The sequence below is a fragment of the Pelodiscus sinensis genome, chromosome 33 (genome assembly GCF_049634645.1).
Source record: "Pelodiscus sinensis isolate JC-2024 chromosome 33, ASM4963464v1, whole genome shotgun sequence".
In the NCBI taxonomy this organism is placed as follows: Eukaryota; Metazoa; Chordata; order Testudines; family Trionychidae; genus Pelodiscus; species Pelodiscus sinensis.
Genome location: NC_134743.1, coordinates 6,243,384 through 6,260,951, shown reverse-complemented (window position 1 = coordinate 6,260,951; position 17,568 = coordinate 6,243,384). Strand labels below are relative to the sequence as shown.

Here is a 17,568-nt window from a genome sequence, read left to right as displayed (position 1 = left end):
CCCTGTGTCTGTCATTTTTTCAAATGATCTATCTTGCCTAAAAGCCTGTCAGGGATTGGGCTCTGTTGCAGGAGGTGCTGGCGAAACACTCCGTGGATTTGGGTGCTACAATTCCTGAGTGTCGTCCGCCTTCCTGCCCCCTCCCCCCACCGAAGCGCTTTGGAAGGCTCACAAAGGACAGAGACCTGCCTTTTGAAAATCCGACTCCCCACCGGTGTCTCAAGACAGGCGGCTCTCTCTCGCCAAAAACGGAGGCAGCAGCGTGGGATGACAGGCAGCCAGGTCGCAAGGGGAGGTGCTTTTTAGACCAGTTCCCTCCTGGCACTCCGTACTGCTGCCTCTGTATCAGAGGCAGCAGCACAAGCTGGCAGCAGCCCTTGCCTGGGGGCTGGGTCTGAGCTTCTGGACCTGGTGCAAACTGGAACTGAGCGAGACTGCCTGCCTGCCTGGCTCCTAACACACTGTAAATGCAGAGCCGCAGAGGGGGTAGGTCCCGCACCCAGCGCGAGCCAGGACTGAGACAGCTGGCCCCTGGGGACTATCGAAAAGTCAAGTAACCGATAAGAAATCATGAGGTTAATTGACTACTCAGTGAATATCTAACGTCCCTAATCCCTTTTCATAGTTCCCCTCTGGACTCTCTCTCCTAAAGCATGGCCCTGAGATCTGGACACAGTGCTCCAGCTGAGGCCTCCTCCGTGCCAAATAGCTAGGAGAGTGACCTCCCATGTCTGCCGTACGTCTCCTACCACGCCCCAGGGCTATGCCCTCTTACTGAAGGGCTTTGTGTCTGAGATCGCTTCTCTCCTAGGCTACGTCTACACAACGAGTTTTTTTGGCAACAAATATGCTAACGAGGGACTCTATGACACGCAATGTCATTTGCATATTTTCTGCCGATCCGTTTTTGTGCTCGGGGTTTGTGCGCAAATCCAAGCCGTGTGGATGTTCACTTTTTGTGCAAAAAACCCCCTTTTCCCACAAGATCCCTATGCCTGCAAAAAGGCCGACCGATCTTGTGCAAAAAGGGGCTTTTGCCTAAAAAGAAAACATCCACATGGCTTGTTTTTGCGTGTTCTTGCGAAAAAACTTGTGGCGCGTCTACACTCTACGTGTGTTCTTGCAGAAGTAAATTTGCAGTAAAGCATCAGAGAACAGGGCTCCTTGCACAGGAGTTATTCCTCTCCCGACGATGACTAAGCCCCCTTTGTGCAAGAGCTGTTGTGCAAGAAGGCAGCGTGGACGGGCACCAGGGGCTTCTTGAGCAAGACACTTTTATGGCTAAAATGACCATCAGAGCTTTCTTGCACAAGAGAGCGTTCACACTGCCATGGACGCTCTTGTGCAAAAGCCCATGGCAGGGTGGAGGCACTCTTGCACGAGACCTTTTGCGCAAGAACTCCGGCGTGAAACAGCTCTCGTGCAAGAAGCCTGCAGTGTAGGGCAGGGAGCAGCCTATGAGGGAGGGGGAGGGACCCCTAGTAATGGCTCAAACTTCCCAGGGGGGTGGCCAGAGGCAGGACATTTGCCTGGCAGGGTGGGGGGGGGGGCGGTGACCTCACAGGGGCTTTGGGCAGCCCTCAGCATATAAGGCAAAGGGCAGGTGGGGAGGTGGTGACCTCACAGAGGGACCCACATCTCAGGCTGATAAAAGCGGGGGGCGGGCCCAGGGGACTTTGGAGACCCCCGGTTGCTTTAGCTCTGGTGCGTCTCCTCCTCACGGTTCCTTCGCGTTCTGTGAGTTCCACATCCCGACACCTTTGTGACGAAGGTAAGAGCCCCCAGGGGTTGGATCCCGCCCGGGGCCGGCTGGGTTCCAGGCAGGCCCAGCCCTCGGTCAAGGGCCAGAAGGTGATTCCTCACCTGGGCACCGTCCTTAGCGCCACTGGGGCTTTCTCCTGGTTGGTTTCCCTTTTCCTCCATCCCCCCACATTTCTGCTCTGTTCTTGCCTCCTCTGTGACCTTCCCTTGCTGCCTCCCCCAGCTTAGGACCCAACAGACTAGCTGAAGGACGGGGGGTGGTTTGCAGGAGCCGTGGGGTGGGGGATGCAGCCCCCATTGTGGGGACTGGGGAGGTGGGGCTGGAACAAGTCTATGCCGGTGTCTTTGGGGAGAACGCTCCACCCCCCACACCTTAGATTCTCCCCTGATTGGCCAAGAAGGGGCTGTTGATGGGCAGGAGACTCGTGGAATGAGGAGTAACGGTAGTTTGAACTAGGAAGCCTAGTTCGAACTACCTAGTTCGTGCCCCGTGTAGCCGCGCTGCACGGGGTTCGAACGAGCGGGCTTTTAAAAATGGCGGCTCCCCGCTTATGCAAATGAAGCCCGGGAAATTCAAATCCCGGGCTTCATTTGCAAGTGCGGTATGCCTACATTACCCTCCTAGTTCGAACTAGCGGGGTAGTGTAGACATACCCTCAGGTCCTTGCAGTGCCTGTGCAAGACCGAACCGATAAGCAAGGGGCCATTTGGGGGCTGGGGGCAGTCGCTCTGGGGAGCTGGAACCCCTGGATTTCGTTCATCAGGCTGCGCCCCAAGCTCCCCTTTGCTCCCCTCATTTGCAGCATGGCCAAACGTTTTCGGCTGTGGTTCAAGAAAGCCCTGAAGATGGCCCCAGGGCCGGTGGGGAGCAGCTTCTCCGTCCCCGCGGGCGGGGAAGCTGGATCCCACCAGCTCGGGGCGACTCGCCCACCGGCCAGGCCCCCCCGGACCTGGCTCCAGAGGCGGCTGGGCAGGCGGGACCCAGCCCAGCGGGGGAGCCGGGTAGGGTGGCTCCGGGGCCTCCTCTGTGGAGAGAAACACCTGCCCCGGGAGCCCAGCCCCCATTACCACCAGGGGGCATCGCCCTGCCCGGCCCCCGGAGACCTGCTAGTCTCCGGGAGCCCCCAGCCCGTCGCTCCCCACACCAGCCCCTGCAGCTGTGGGTCCAGGTCCGTCAGCAGCAGCGCCTGGGCCTCCAGCTGCAGCCGGGCCACCTCCTGCAGCCGCTCAGACCCAGGTGAGGGGCCGTGAACACGCTGGGCCCAGGGGCTCACCCAGTACCCGGGGGGGGGGGCGGGGAGGGGCAGCCCCAGTGTCTGCCCCGCAGCCAGGGCAATGGATGGGGGGGGGCTGCTTCGCTCTCTTCTTCCTGGTGGGGGCTCTGCTGAGGGTGTTGGCAGATGTGAGGGTGGAAGGGGGGTGGGTCCCTGCGAGGGGCGTGTGGGGCCCAACCTGCCCTGGGTCCCTGACATGGGGGCGCGTGACCCCTGCTGGCCGCTGGAGTCACCCTGGTCCCTTCCCTCCCGCACAGAGCCCCCCTGCGCCTCGGCGGAGCTCTGCCAGGAGCGGGTGGACTCCCGGGTGGAGGAAGGGGCCATCTACGACATCGAAGAGCAGCTCCACACCCGGGACACGGTAGGAACCTTCTCCACACGGGGGGGACCTGAGATTGTCCGGCCCCTTCCCAGCACGTTCCCCCCCCCTCCGGGAGGGGCTTGTCCCTGGGGATCCCCCTGGGGCCCCTTCTCCTGCATGACCTGGGCCCCCCAAGCTGGGGGCTCTTGTCATGCACCAGCTGGGCCCCCACAAGCCTGAGGCAGCAGTTGGGGGGGGAGTGTGGGTGCTTGGACAACCAGCAGCTCCCACCTCCACTCCTGGGAGACCTGAGCCCTGCAGCTGTCCGTGGGGGGCAGGCAGGCCCCAGGCTCACAGACTCTCCCTGGGGTGCAGAGCCCAGCCGCCCTGCAGCGGTTCCTCTTGGCCATCCCCCTCGCCTGCCTCGCCGCCCTCCAAAGGGGCGAGGACACCCTGGCGCCGCGCTGCTGCAAGGACACCATGATGGCCAGGATCGTTGTAAGCGAGTCGCGGCAGCCGGGAGGAGGGAAGGGGATACGTGGGGTGGACAGGGGTCTGCCTGGGCCATGGCGGCGGGTGGGGGTGCTGGAAACGGGATGGGTGGAGCCAGGAGGGCTGGAGGTGGACATGGGGAGGGTGGGTGGGGTGCTGGAGGAGGGAGGGACACAGAAATGGGGCAGGTCTGGGGTGCCGGACAGGAAGGGGGATTCGGGACAGGGAGGGGTCTCCCCGGGCCATGGGGGGCTGGAAGGGAGCCGAGCGGGCTGCTGGGGATGCGCCTGGGGAGCAGGGATGAGGAGGTTCAGAGGCTGGTCACCAGGGCAGTGAGGGGCAGGAGACGGCCTGGGGACAAGGATTGAGCTGGTCCCGGTTTGGGAGGGGGGTGCTGGGAGGGGCCCTGTGCCGGGCAGGGGGGCTACAGGGCAGCGGGAGGCAGTGGGGTTGGATCCTGCTGGGTGGGGGCGCTGGCCGTGTGAGCGTCTCTTGGGGGCCCAGCCTCACACGCCCCTTTGTCTCCTTGGGTCTCCCAGGAGATCATGGAGGACTCGCCCCCCCCGCTGGTCTTGGCCGACTGCCTCAACGCCGCCTGCAGCCTCAGGTACCGACCCCCCCCCCCCCCCCCCGCCGACTCCCCCCAGAGCAGATCCCCTGGCCAGGGAGTGGGAAAGTCTCTGTCTCCTGCTGCTCAATTAACAGCCTCTGCCCCTCTCTCCTGCCAGCACCTTGCAGCCTCCCCTGCGGGCCCAGCTCCTGAGCCCCCTGCTGACGGCGGCCGTGGGACAGACAGTGTCTGGGGACTGGCAGCAGGAGCCCATCCACACTCAGGTACGTCCCTCCGGGCCCTGCTCCCGGGCTGGGCTGGAGCTCCAGAGAGGAGGGGGGGGGCAGAGGGAGGGAAGAAGCTGCAGGTTTGGATCCTTCCCTCCAGGGTTCCCGTTGCTCTCCCGGGGGGCCCGTCCCTTCCACGCCCAGCCTGGGCTCCTCCCTGCTCTGCGAGGCGGCTCAGACCCTGCTCTAGGCTGGACCCCGGAGCCAGCGGGTGGCCTGGATTCCCCAGCCCCCCTCTGACCCAGGGCTCCCCCTTGTCTTGCAGCAGTTCATCCGGGCCCTTCCCTACGACCTCCAGGCCCTACTGGCGAGCCTCCTCGCCGAGTCCCCAGACACCGCCCGGCTGCAGCTCATAATGGAGGTGAGCCCCGTGGGGGGGACGGGGCCATTGTCCCTGCTTCCTCGGGGGGCCGAGAGAGGAGCAGTGTCAGTGGCTGGGGGGGGCACAGTCCGAGAGGAGCCCCAGGCTCTGCCCAGAACCGGCACCTCCCTACGGGTCCTGACCTGCCTCTTTCCCCCCCAGCACCTGAGCCCGTGGCTGGAGTCCCGCCTGCCCCAGGAGCGAGCCAGGGCCCTTGGCAGCACCACGGCCCTGCTGGGAGTCGCCACCACCCTCCCGGGGTTTGACGTAAGTGACCTCGGAGCCAGGGGGTCTGGGGCTGCAGGGCGCGGGGCTGGGAGCGTCCCCGGGAGGCAGAGGCAGGGCCGGGAATGGGCCGGGAATGGGCCGCGTTCTCCTTTCCCCGGGGAGGGGCGACCCTGGGCCCTTCAGGGGGGCTCTTGAGGGACTGGGCCTGGGGACTGGGGAGTGGCCGTCAGTGGATCCCCTTGTTCCACCCCCGGAGTGACCCTTCAGTCGGGGCCATTGCTCAGGGTTGTCTCCTCGCAAGGCCGGCCCCGCCCCGCCCCGGGAGGTGTCTCTGTCCGTCCCCCGAGCTCAGACCCGCCTCGGCGGCCGTTTGCATGGGACGTGCAGCCCCAGGATGCTGAGGGACCCCCCCTCTTCTCTCCCCTCAGAACTCCGCCGACTGGCCGAGGATGGGTCACCACGTGGCCCAGCTGGGCCTTTTTATTTCGGACCCATCCGAAGACGTCAGCCGGCTGGCCCGGGAGGGGGTGCACAGCCTGTATCAACTCCTCCTGCACCACAGGGGTAAGGAACCCAGCCGGGACCTGGGCCCCAGGGACACCCTGAGGGTGCCGGCGGCGGGGGGAGGGGACCCAGCCCTTTTCCCCCAGACTGGCCCAAGGGGGGATGCGTCCCTCTGTGTTCCCCTTCTGCCCCCTGTGCCCCTCCATTTGCCCAGGGATGCCTGCAGGGACCCGTGGGAGGGGAAGGGCTCAGACCTGCCAGCAGAATGACCCTGTTGTGTCTCTTGCAGGCCTCAACATCCACCAGGCAGAGGACCTGTGGTGCAGACACTACTACAAAGAAAGATGGGTCCTGGCTCACAGCAACAGCGTGAGGGTGGGAGAGGTAAGGACGCGCTGCCAGGCCAGGGCAGGGCAGGGCTCGGGGGTGGGGCTGGCTGGGGCCCTCGTGGGGGTAGGAGGGTCTTGGGGGCAGGAGGAAGCTGTGACCTGGGGCAGGGGTTGGGGTGCCAGGTGAGGAGAGCGTCTGGGTGCAGGGTCTGGAAGGGAGTTTGGGGGAGGAGGAAGCTGTTTTAGCCCCAGGAGTTGGGGCCGGGCTCTGGGCCGTCAGCTGAAACCTCCTGTGCTCTTGATTCCAGGTCTTTGGGCAGCTCTTCACAGCAGAGCAGGAGAATTGCTTTTTGGACAAGGCTCTGCTCGCTGCCCGCTCCCCCCTGCGGCGCCCCAGCCAGGCCGGGCTGGTCCTGGCCCACGCCCTGCATGGGCAGGCCCATCAGCTCCTGGAATACATGGTGAGCAGCCGGAGCAGATCAGGAGAGTGGGGCAGGGCCAGGGTCTCCTTCCCATCCCCTCAGGGAGTCCCCCGCCCCTTTCCTCAGGCTGCCCCCACCCCACGTCCCTGCTGGCAGAATCCCTCCTGCCCCTGCGAGCGTCCCTGGGGGTGGGGGAGGCTCTGAACACAGAAACTGTCCTAGGAGGCGGGAGGGGGCCGAGGTGTCAGGAGCTCTGGGGGGGGGGGGGGAAGGGGGTCAGGAGCTCACCCTGCGGGCCTGACGGGGGGTGACCAGAGAGCAGGGGGGAGGAGGGTGGAAATGCTGGGGGGGCCAGTTCCCCTGAGTCCCCAGGGATGAATGTGACGGATTCTGCTTCCCTTGCAGCAGGAAGACACCCAGTGAGAGCAGCAAGAGCTGAGGAGCCAGCAGCTGCGTCCCCCTCCCCCCAACCCTCCCAATTGTATTGAATTGTATTTACATTCTCATTAAACAATGTTTCAAAAAACATTTGGATCAGGCTTGGTCAATAATTTGTAATGGGGGGGCCATTTTGGCAACTGATCAAGGGCCACATTTCTACCGAGGGCTTTGGGGTCTGGGACGGGGTGGTTGGGTGCAGAAGGGAGCTTAGGGGTGGAGCCTGGGTGCAGGGGGGGGGGTATGATCTGGGGCAGTGGATAGGGGTGCAGGGTCCAGGAGGGGGAATGGGCGCAGGAGAGGACTCTGGCCTGGGGGAGGGGCTCTAGAGGGGTGCAGGGTCAGGGAGGGAGCTGTGACCTGGGTGAAGGGGGAGCAGAAGGTTTGGGGGAGGGGGTGCGGGTGCCAGAGAGGAGTCTGGCCTGGGGGAGGGGTGTCGGGGGGGTGCAGGGTCAGGGAGGGAGCTGTGACCTGGGTGAAGGGGGAGCAGAGGGTTTGGGGGAGGGGGTGCGGGTGCCAGAGAGGAGTCTGGCCTGGGGGAGGGGTGTCGGGGGGTGCAGGGTCAGGGAGGGAGCTGTGATCTGAGGGAATGGGGGACGCAGGTCAGGTGGTCGCCTGGGACAGGTAGTCGGGGAGGGGACGTGGGCGCCAGGGGCAGGCTCTGGCTGCGGAGGTGCCTACCTAGGCAGCTGCGTATGGGGGAGCCCGACTGTCACCTGAGGGGATGGGGGAGCTCAATTTTCAACTGTGGGGAATGGAGGAAATACTGTGGAGTGGAGGGAGCGAGATGGGGGGGGCTGAATTGTTCCCGGAGGGGAGATCTCCCTGGCTTGGGGGGGGGGGGGGGCGTTTCCAGCAAAGCCCTCACATAAGAGGGGGACAGACGGTGGGAGGGAGAGGACGGGGATGGGCAGGGCAGGGCAGGTGGAAATGGGGAGGGGCAGGAGAAGGAAAGGGGGAGGAGATGGAGGAGAGCAGGGGATAGGAGTGGGGGCGGGGATGAGGAGCAGGACAGAGGCAGGGCAGTGGTGGTGATGGCTGAGCGATGAGAACAGCTCGCAGGGAGCTTAAAGCCAGCAGATGCTTTTCGGCAGAGTTGCCATTTGCCCTGGCGGCTTTGCCAGAATAGCTGTGCCAGCGGGGGCGGGGGGGGGGGGGCTTTTGCCACACACCCAAGCCAAGCCAGCTGTGGCGGCAAAGCCTTGTGATGTAACCTAAGCCCTTGGCAAGGTCGGGATCAACCTGCTCTGACAATTTCTCGGACCGGCGGGATGAGAAACAAGGATCGTGCAGGGAGATGAGGATGACTAGGAAGCGAATCCAGGTGTGGGGGGAATATCCTGGGTTGGAGGGTCAGTCGATACCCCCGCCTGCCACTGTCTGCCGGGGCTCTGCCCGCAAGATGGAACCAACAGCTGAGTTTGCTTTTCTGCCCCGTCGTGGGCACAAAAGGCCCAGAGCAGCCTCCTGCTATCTTGGAGGAAAGGGGCCAAAGTTCAGGAAGCAGGTGCCAGGCTGGGCTGGAATCCGCGAGCTCCGCTTTTGCTTTGCCCTTCCTGGAAGCTGGGCTGCAGGTGAGTGGCGGTTTCATCTCTGCTCTTGGGGTGTTTCTTGTGGGTTCCGAGTGTGGATCTGAGAGGGGCTGCGCAGGGGCAGTGTCATGAACGAGCTGTAAGCGTTACAGCCCCTTCTGCGCAGGCTGGCTCCAGCCTCCCATCTGTCTCCAAGCCCTGGGGGAGAGGCGGGAGGCCAGCAGCATGGCCTAGTGGAGGGGGCAGGAGGTTGGGTGTAAGAACTCCCGGGTTCTAATCTAATGCCACCTAGTGACTAAGGCACAGAGTTGTGTGTTAGACCCTTGCTCCTCAATTCTGCGCTCACTCTCGCGCTGGTGACCTTGGAGAGGCCTTTCAGGTCTCCCTTTCCCTGTCCATCAAAGGCAGGCAAGTGCGATGTAATGCCCTGGAGCAAGTGCTTTGGGACGTGTCGCACAAGTGTGCCTGGCTCACAAGCGTGTCAGCACAGGTGTGTAAAAGCGTGACGAAGGCTTTGAGATCGATGCCGAAGGCTTGTGAGGCTGTGGCTGGCCAAGTGACAGGGAAATGAAAGGTCAGAGTTTGGTCAGTTAGATTTTATGGTAATACACTGAGACGAAGCACTTTGGGCGTATATACGATAATGTCTTTCCAAGTGCATTAGTTCAAGCCGTGTCCTAGGAGCCAAGAGGTGAGACAAACATGCTTGGTCCTGTCTCGGTGCAGGGGTGGACTAGATCAGTGCTTCTCGACCAGTGGTACGAGTCCCCTTAAAGGTACTCAAGAGATGTCTGGGGGACACGTCAACACAACTGAAATTTGGAGAAAACTGAATTTTTGTTTTCAGTTTGACAGCGGTTTATTCTTTTTGTACCTTTTACACCCAAAAATGCCATCGCCCGCCTGGCTACGATGCAGTTGTTTAAACAAATGTGTTGCAACGGTTCAAAAAAATTGTGTGTGTCTGAAAACTGTAGGTACTGGGGGTACTTACACATTTTTTTTTAAAGGGGGTACATTATAAAAAAAGTTTGCGAAACACTGGACCTATCATGGTCCCTTCCACTCAGACTTTTCTATGATTCTGTGACAGGGCTGGGCGATAATTTTCAGAAGGGGGCCACTTAATGGATTTTGGTATGGGGTCATAGGCCGGCTCCACCCACAGAAGGGGCGGAGCCTGAGGCAGAAGGGGCGGTGTTGTGGACTAGCCCACCCTCAGAGTTCTCCGTGGCTGAGGCTTTCAATTAAAAGCACAGAAAAGAGCTCACAGCTTTGCCACTACTGGCAGCTGTCCAGCGTGGCTACAGCTTTTTAAAGGGCTCGTGGCTCCTGTCCCTGCTGTAACCATGAGCCGTGAATCATTTAAAATTGGATCCTGCTGCCTGAGTCCCCACTTAGAATTCGGCAGCATGGGCAGCAGGATCTAAACAGAAAGCGGCCAGATCACAGTGTTTGGTAGGTTGCATCTTACCCAGCCCTGTTCTCAGAGCTGGTTTTGAAACCTCCGTGTCCTCCTTATGGTCTGACAGCTGCAGATTTACTGCCTGTCTCTCCTCTCGTGGCCCAGCCTAGCCGCAGCTAATGGACTAACTCAGGTTAGCATCACCTGCCCTGTCTTGGTGACTCTTCACAGCTGAACGGCCTATAAGGCATCGTGCTGGTCTTCTGATCTCTTGGTGACTCCTCTGCCTTCTGTTTATTTCTTTCTCCCTAGCTGGCCGATCAAGTCAAGCCCTGTCAGTGCGTGAAGGCCCCAGGAATTACGAGTGCGATGGTCTCCCATGCCCAAGGTAATCGGCTGGCTAGTAATGGATGGACTGCTTGGTTATCAGGTTAGGCTGCACAAGCCAGGTCTATGGGACCCTATGGCCAGCTGGCACCTGGTTCACAGCTGTACTAATCTGAAAATGGCTGGAAGACACCACCATCATTAGGCTCCAGAGTCAACAGCACTTGCTCCTCTTGGAGCTACTTGTCCGTGGCAGGCAGCACAGCTTAGCAGCTCATTGGGACGTCTCCTTTCTGTTGTGAGAACTGGGCACTTTAGAATGGCTGTAGCTATTGAAAGCAAAGGTGCACAGCTATAGGCATGGGGGTTTCCAGCTTTATTCACCTAGGTGGCTGATTCCAGGAAGCAAGGGTGTGTGTGTGTGTGGGGAGGGGAGTCCTGTACAGAGGGTTCCCTTGCCCCTCTGCTTCCATGGCTGTGCAACTGCCACCAGGTGGATTAGAACCTGGGACTTTTGGAGCTTAGGGCAGGAGCTGCTACAGCTTGAGTTATAAGTCAGTTGCCTCTCAGCATAGGCTGAAGAGCTCCCTTGTAATAATTGCTTGCTGGAAGTGGTCTCAGTGCCACTCCATAGGATAGTGACCCACATCAGGTGGGTGGGTTACAGCTGCAGGCCTGCTCCCAGCATGCGGATCTGCTCTCTGGGCGGCGTCTATAACTCTGTGGCTGCAGCCCTGCTCCCAGCATGCGGATCTGCTTTCTGGGTGGCGTCTACAACTCTGTGGCTGCAGCCCTGCTCCCAGGACTGGATCTGCTCTCTGCCCATTGGCGTGCGCAGCACATTTCATTAGGGTGTGCACCCAAAGAATGTTTTTAAATGTACTCTTTGACCCCCATTAGCCACGCCTCTGGAGGTAACACTTTCAGGGCAATATGGACAGCTCTGGGGGGGAGGGGCCAGATCCTGACCCTGGCCCCCCCTTCTCCCTCCCCGAGGCCAGTCATGCTGCCTCTGACCCCCTTCCTCCCTGAGGCCAGTCGCACTGCCCCCGATCCTGACCCCGGCCTCCCCTTCTCCCTCCCCGAGGCCAGCCCTGCTCCCCAGCTCAGTGCGGGCCCCTGCTCTCTCCTTAGCTCAGTCCCACTCTGCCGACCCTGGCTCCCTCCTGGCTCCCTGCTCTGCCAGTCAGGCTGAACTGGGACTTTAGCCTCTCCCTGTTGTTCCTGGGGACTGTCAGTCTCAGGATCTTGATCTCTCATTTCCCCTGCCTTTCACTGAGTTTCAGTAAGGAGCTAGCGGCAATAATGCCTCTACTTTTTCCCCCACTCCTGTGCGGAATACATTTTGTTATGTGCACCAAGGCATGCACGGATGTGCACTGTTACGTCACGTGGAGTTTCACAGCATGGGAAGAAATCAGTGGAAATACAGAGAGCTTGAGTAGTTGCAAGTGTCCATTTTATTGCATAGCACGGAGCTAGCTAGAAAAAACCCAAACCAGCTGGGCTGACCCCCAGTGACCTAACGCAGTTACTATAACAACAAGATCTATGTCTACACCCAGTACACCACATGCACAACCACTAGAAACACATGCTACCGGCTAGCAAACTGGGCAGCATTTGAATGTCTCCTGGCTGGCAGCCCAAGAGCTCAGCTTGCAGGGAACACTGGCTAACCGTCCCCTTCCACCTGGAGAAGGGAGAGACAGGAAAGTAGCAACAGAGCATCTGCCTGGGGGAAGCCCGAATCCCATGCAGGAGTGGAGCCCTGTTCCTTGTTCCAGGCCCTTGCTAGAGTCCCCTCCCGTAGCTGCAGCTATGGCCGGCAGTTTTAAAAGCGGACTTACGCTGGCCCTGCAACCCGAGCGACTCTGTCAGTGGGTGCTTATCACTCCATCACCTCGAGCTGTTTAACCAGCTTGTTTAACCAAGGAGGGAGGGAAAGGGAAACCTTTGGCCATTTGAGGGTTGCGTGCCAATGGAGGGAAAGGGGATGGATAAAAAGGGGCTGAGCACACGGTACTGCCTCTTTTTAAACCCAGGCCCAAAGATGTCCTGGAATTCTGGGCCACTGGCCTGAAGGAGATGGTCAAACTGCCTGGCAGCTGGACTTTTGGAGTCTTGTTATTCCTGGGCTCCTGGTAGCGATGGCTCCCATTCCAGGGGATTCCTGCCAGGTAGTTTACCTCAGACAGCAGCTTTTATTCCCCCGTGTCACTTCTCCCAGTATCTGAGACTTTGGTCATGGGGATCAAGCATTTAACATGATTCCAAGAGGAACCGGATGGTTCATCTAGCGAGCCAGGCTCACCGATATTTGAGTAGTTAATAAAAATCCCTAGTTGCTGTGTGTAGGTCTAAAAAGTGAAGGTTAGTATCATTAGTCTTATTTTACAGACAGGGAATAACCTCTCCAACCTGTGGGAGAGGCAGGAATAGAACCCAGGTTTCCTGATACCACAGTCAGGGCTTTGTTACCAGGCTACATCCTGTACTAGAAAGGATGGGCCTGAAGCATGGGCCTGGTGTAAGGCTTGAGGCCTGAACCAAAGTAAGCAAGAGTTAGCTGAAGAGAAACAGGCAGGTCGTGTCAAAAGCAGGCGGTTGCCTGAAAGTCTTGGGACTTAACCCTAACTGTCTTGCCTGGAAAGGTTGAAACCATAGACAAAAGGTCCTAGAAAGTCTCCAGGAATGCTAGAGAAGCAGGAAGCGAGTTGACAGGAGGCCAGGAAAGAAAATGGAAACAGAATTTGGGGTTTTGAATTGGAAGCAGTGATGTGCCTGTTGTTGTGTGATCATGCCTGGAAGATGTGAATTAAGCCAGGAACCTGGGCAAGCAGAATCCAGCGACTTTCTTGGCTAGGGAAAGACTAAATCTTGGAACCAGAGAGATGTGAGTAGAACAGGGAATTTTTAGTCAGACGCTACTAGGTTATTTTTTTTAGTTTGTTGGACTTCTTTTTGCTAAGCACATGTAACTATCCCCCTTTACCCTGGAACTCTTCAAACTGAATCCCAGGGAAGCAATTTTCTGTGTTTTAATCTTTCTTTTTTCAGTTTCTTTGTAACACCTAGCAACCAAGTAGATACGCTGGAGGGCAGTAGATATGCTGGAGGGCAGGGATAGGGTCCAGAGTGACCTAGACAGATTAGAGGATTGGGCCAAAAGAAATCTGATGAGGTTCAACAAGGACAAGTGCAGAGTCCTGCACTTGGGATGGAAGAATCCCGAGCATAGTTACAGGCTGGGGACCGACTGGCTAAGTAGCAGTTCAGCAGAAAAGGACCTGGGGGTTACAGTGGATGAGAAGCTGGATATGAGTCAACAGTGTGACCTTGTAGCCAAGAAACCTAATGGCATATTAGGGTGCATTAGGAGGAGCATTGACAGCAGATCCAGAGAAGTGATTATTCCCCTTCATTCGGCTCTGGTGAGGCCACATCTGGCGTATTGTGTCCAGTTCTGGGGCCCCCACTATAGAAAGGATGTGGACGCATTGGAGAGGGTCCAGCGGAGGGCGACCAAAATGATTAGGGGGCTGGAGCGCATGACCTATGAGGAGAGACTGAGGGATTTGGGTTTGTTTAGTCTGCAGAAGAGAAGAGCGAGGGGGGTTTGATAGCAGCCTTCAACTTCCTGAAGGGAGGTTCCAAAGAGGATGGAGAGAGGCTGTTCACAGTAGTGACGGATGGCAGAACAAGGAGAAATGGTCTCAAGTTACAATGGGGAAGGTCTAGGTTGGATATTAGGAAAAACTATTTCACTAGGAGGGTAGGGAAACACTGAGATGGGTTCCCTAGGGAGGTGGTGGAATCTGCATCCCTAGAGGTTTTTAAGTCTTGGCTTGACAAAGCCCTGGATGGGTTGATTTAGTTGGGATAGGTCCTGCCTTGGGCAGGGGCTGGACTTGATGACTCCTGAGGTCTCTTCCAGCTCTATGGTTCTATGATTCTAAGTAATGTTTCACCAAGTGTATTTGTTTTGTTAATAGACGTCACATTTTTAAAACCATGATCTGATTCCTGCATCCTAGAGGGCGGAAGGTTCTGTATGCACGTGCCTAAGACAGCAAGCCATACTTCTAGGAGAAATTACAGGTTTTCAAGCTCTCTCTGGAGGGAGTGTCAAGGACAAGGAAGGTACCCCACAGGAGGGAATTCTGAAATGCGCCTGTCTGGTTCTCAAAGGGGTTTGTGCATTTGGATGATGGCAGCAACACCAACACAAGCCTCCAGTGGCAGGGTATTTTAAAGTCTCTTGTGGGCCCCCACCTTCTGCACTTGGAGTGCCAGAGTGGGAAACAGCCTTGACATGACCCCTCTCCAATTTATCAACATCCATCTGGAATTCTGGTCACCAGAGCTGGGCACAGAACTCCAGCAGCAGAAGTTCAAGTGCCGAATAAAGAGGCTAAGTCGGTTCCCCACTCTGGCACTTGGAGTGCAGAAGGTGTGGGCCCAAAAGAGACCTTAAAATACCGTGTCTCTATGGGCTTCTGCTTCAAAACTCCCCAAGGTCACAGATTCCCTGAGCTTAGGAGGGTTGCTGCCTCTACCCAAGTGGAAAAAAACTTTTTCTTCTTGAACGCAGGAAGAAGTCACTTGGGAACGTATTCCAGAAGGGTACCCCAAACTCTTTTACACAAGAGCCAAAAGAAATCTGATGAGGTTCAACAAGGACAAGTGCGGAGTCCTGCACTTGGGACAGAAGAATCCCAAGCATTGTTACAGGCCTGGGACCAACCAGCTAAGTAGTAGTTCTGCAGAAAAGGACCTGGGGGTTACAGTGGATGAGAAGCTGGAGATGAGTCAACAGTGTGCCCTTGTAGCCAAGAAGGCTAATGGCATATTAGGTTGCATTAGGAGGAGCATTGCCAGCAGATCCAGAGATGTCATTATTCCCTTTTATTTAGCACTTGGAAAGAAAAAAAGAAAAATGAAAACAAACTGTAATTTCTGATAGCTGTCCTCTTAGTCTTAGGCAGGTATACACAGACCTCCTATTACTTTCCAGGATACAAAATCAGATCATAGCCTTAAAATAGGTGATTATATTAAGAAAACAAAAAGGTATTCATTTGTAAAGCTGACTTGGCTGCTAGGAGTTATAGCGCAACTGAGAAAAGAACAGATTAAAACACAGACAATTGCATCCCTGGGATTCAGTTTAAAGTTATAGTGGGGAGAGGAGGGGATATGGATTTAGCACAGAGGAGTTTAACCAAACAACAAAACAAAAAAATAACCTGATCGCATCTAAATAAACATTCTCTATCTACTCAAGTATCCACACTTCCAAGGTCCAGTCCAATTCTAGGCCCAGGTATTCTTTTTTTTAGGCATGATGTCCCTGCCCAGTTCAATTCATCCCCCCCTCATCCCCTTCCGCAGCTCCAGGATTAAACTCACAAAGAAAAACAGCAGACAGATTCCCTTTTAATGCAGATCTGAACTCTTTCTTCTCACTGGTGCTCCTGGCTCCCTGCCAACACTTTCTAGCTAGCTAGGTTTAACCCTTTAGTCACTGAATACTGGGATGTTCAGAAAAGAACAGTGGGCCTCCCATCCATCACAGAAGCGAGACAGCCTCTTTACTCCTGCTCAAGCGTTTCCTGTTTATACATCCCAGAATTACAATAGCTTTTTAAGCCCCAACGCCACAATGGGAGCTCATGTTCTGCTGATTACCCACCATGACCTCTACATCTCTTTTCCCCGCCCTGCAAGTCTGGCCCACAGAACCATGGGAAGTGGCATAGGCTAGCCTGGGCCAGGGCAAAGGAACACGTGGGCCTTTCTCTTCTCCATCTCTCCCTCTGCATTGCACAGCAGGGCGCAGGAGTGCCAGGGGGCTCTGTGGACGCTGTTTGGCTTAATGCCAGCGAAAGCAGGGTCTACAGGAGTACTTACGGGCTCCTAGTGTTAAGAGCTGTGATGTGGTTGCCTCAGCAGCGTGGCTCAGTGCTTCTGTTCTTGGAGCTCTGGTGTTATCTGTGGTCAGTGCAGGTAACGCAGCCTGCTCCTGCTGCAGATCTCGCTGTTATGCACAAAGACCGACCACAGGCACCATCTGGTGACAGAGGCACTTGGCCAGGTTTATAGCCGTGTAGTCACAGATCTAGTGCCCTGGATTTGCGGTTACGCGTGCACCAACTCATGAGTGCCCCAGGACGAGGAGCAATTCAGTCAGTAAGTCTCTGTTGTCCCTTCGGCCATGCAAAGGGGGTAAGGCCAGGCACCCCAATATTTATAGCCTAAAATAAACTTGTCTGGTTTCGGACATTTGTTTGCTCCCTCCCCTTGTACCTAGTACCTTGAACCGAAAAATATTAGAGGAGACACTGTTGAGCATCCACTGCGGATGCGCTCGGTGAGGCTAATCTTCGTGTTTTACCTCATCCCCGTTGCAGGGTTCCAGACCAAGGAGGATATCTACTGCCTCGCTTTAGCAAAGGCCCTGTACACTGTGCCCACGCCAGTGACTGCTGGGTTTTATGCACCATGGGGACATTGCAAAAACCTGCTCTTACACAAAATCAAGGGTGAGTACTGCCCCGGGGAACGTAAGACGGGGAAGGAACCTTGTGGGGATGGGGATTAGTGGATGACAACCATCTCTAAAGAGCCAGAGCCACCCGTACTCATTTGCCGATTATGCAATCGCATAGGGGACCTGAAAATTTGGAGCAGCACTGGGTTTTCATGTCCACTCCACCCACCTGCCTCTTCCTATCCATGGTCTGTGGCTCTGCTTCCTCCAGCAGCAGAAGTTCTAGAAGATCTAGTTAATCTACAAGTGACAAAGTCTGCTCGAGCTACTGGCAGAACATCGACGACATGGTAATGAAGCCATTTAACAGGCATTTGCCAACCTCTGCTAAATGTTTGCTGAATTTACTGTGAGAGTCGACAGGACCTTAGTTTAAAATGTGTTTGTTTATTAGTGTGTGGATGAGGATTATAAAATCACATCGCTAAAAATTCAACATCCATCTGGGCTGCTGTTGGGCAGATGGGCACCAGTTTAATAGAACGGTGTAGGATCCCATCAATCCTAAGGATGGCTTTGGCAAGAGCTACCCATTCTTGATTGCTTCCCAGAAGGGAGGGATTGTGAAGCTGGAAGACCCTTCAGGAGGAGAGATTTAAGGCACTGCCAGGTACCTAACATATCTTCCTCTTTTATCTCAGAGAACATGGAAAATGAATCGAAGAAGAAAGACCAGGAGGAATTTCAGCGGACGCAGAAGATGCAGCGTGACAACACTGGCCGGGATCTACTCAAGCTCCTGTTACTCATGATCTTCTACCGGCCGGTCCTGACGGAGCAGCAGAAGTGGAGAAGGAACGTGAA

General features: G+C 56.9%; 1 long non-coding RNA gene across 1 annotated transcript; it reads left to right on the top strand.

Moving 5' to 3' along the window:
- The first annotated feature begins 3,671 nt into the window (after positions 1 to 3,671).
- LOC142823357 (uncharacterized) lies at positions 3,672 to 4,658 on the top strand. Its single transcript, XR_012898587.1, has 3 exons — positions 3,672 to 3,834; positions 4,368 to 4,435; positions 4,557 to 4,658. It is a non-coding gene; the product is annotated as an uncharacterized LOC142823357 (long non-coding RNA).
- The last annotated feature ends 12,910 nt before the right edge of the window (positions 4,659 to 17,568 follow it).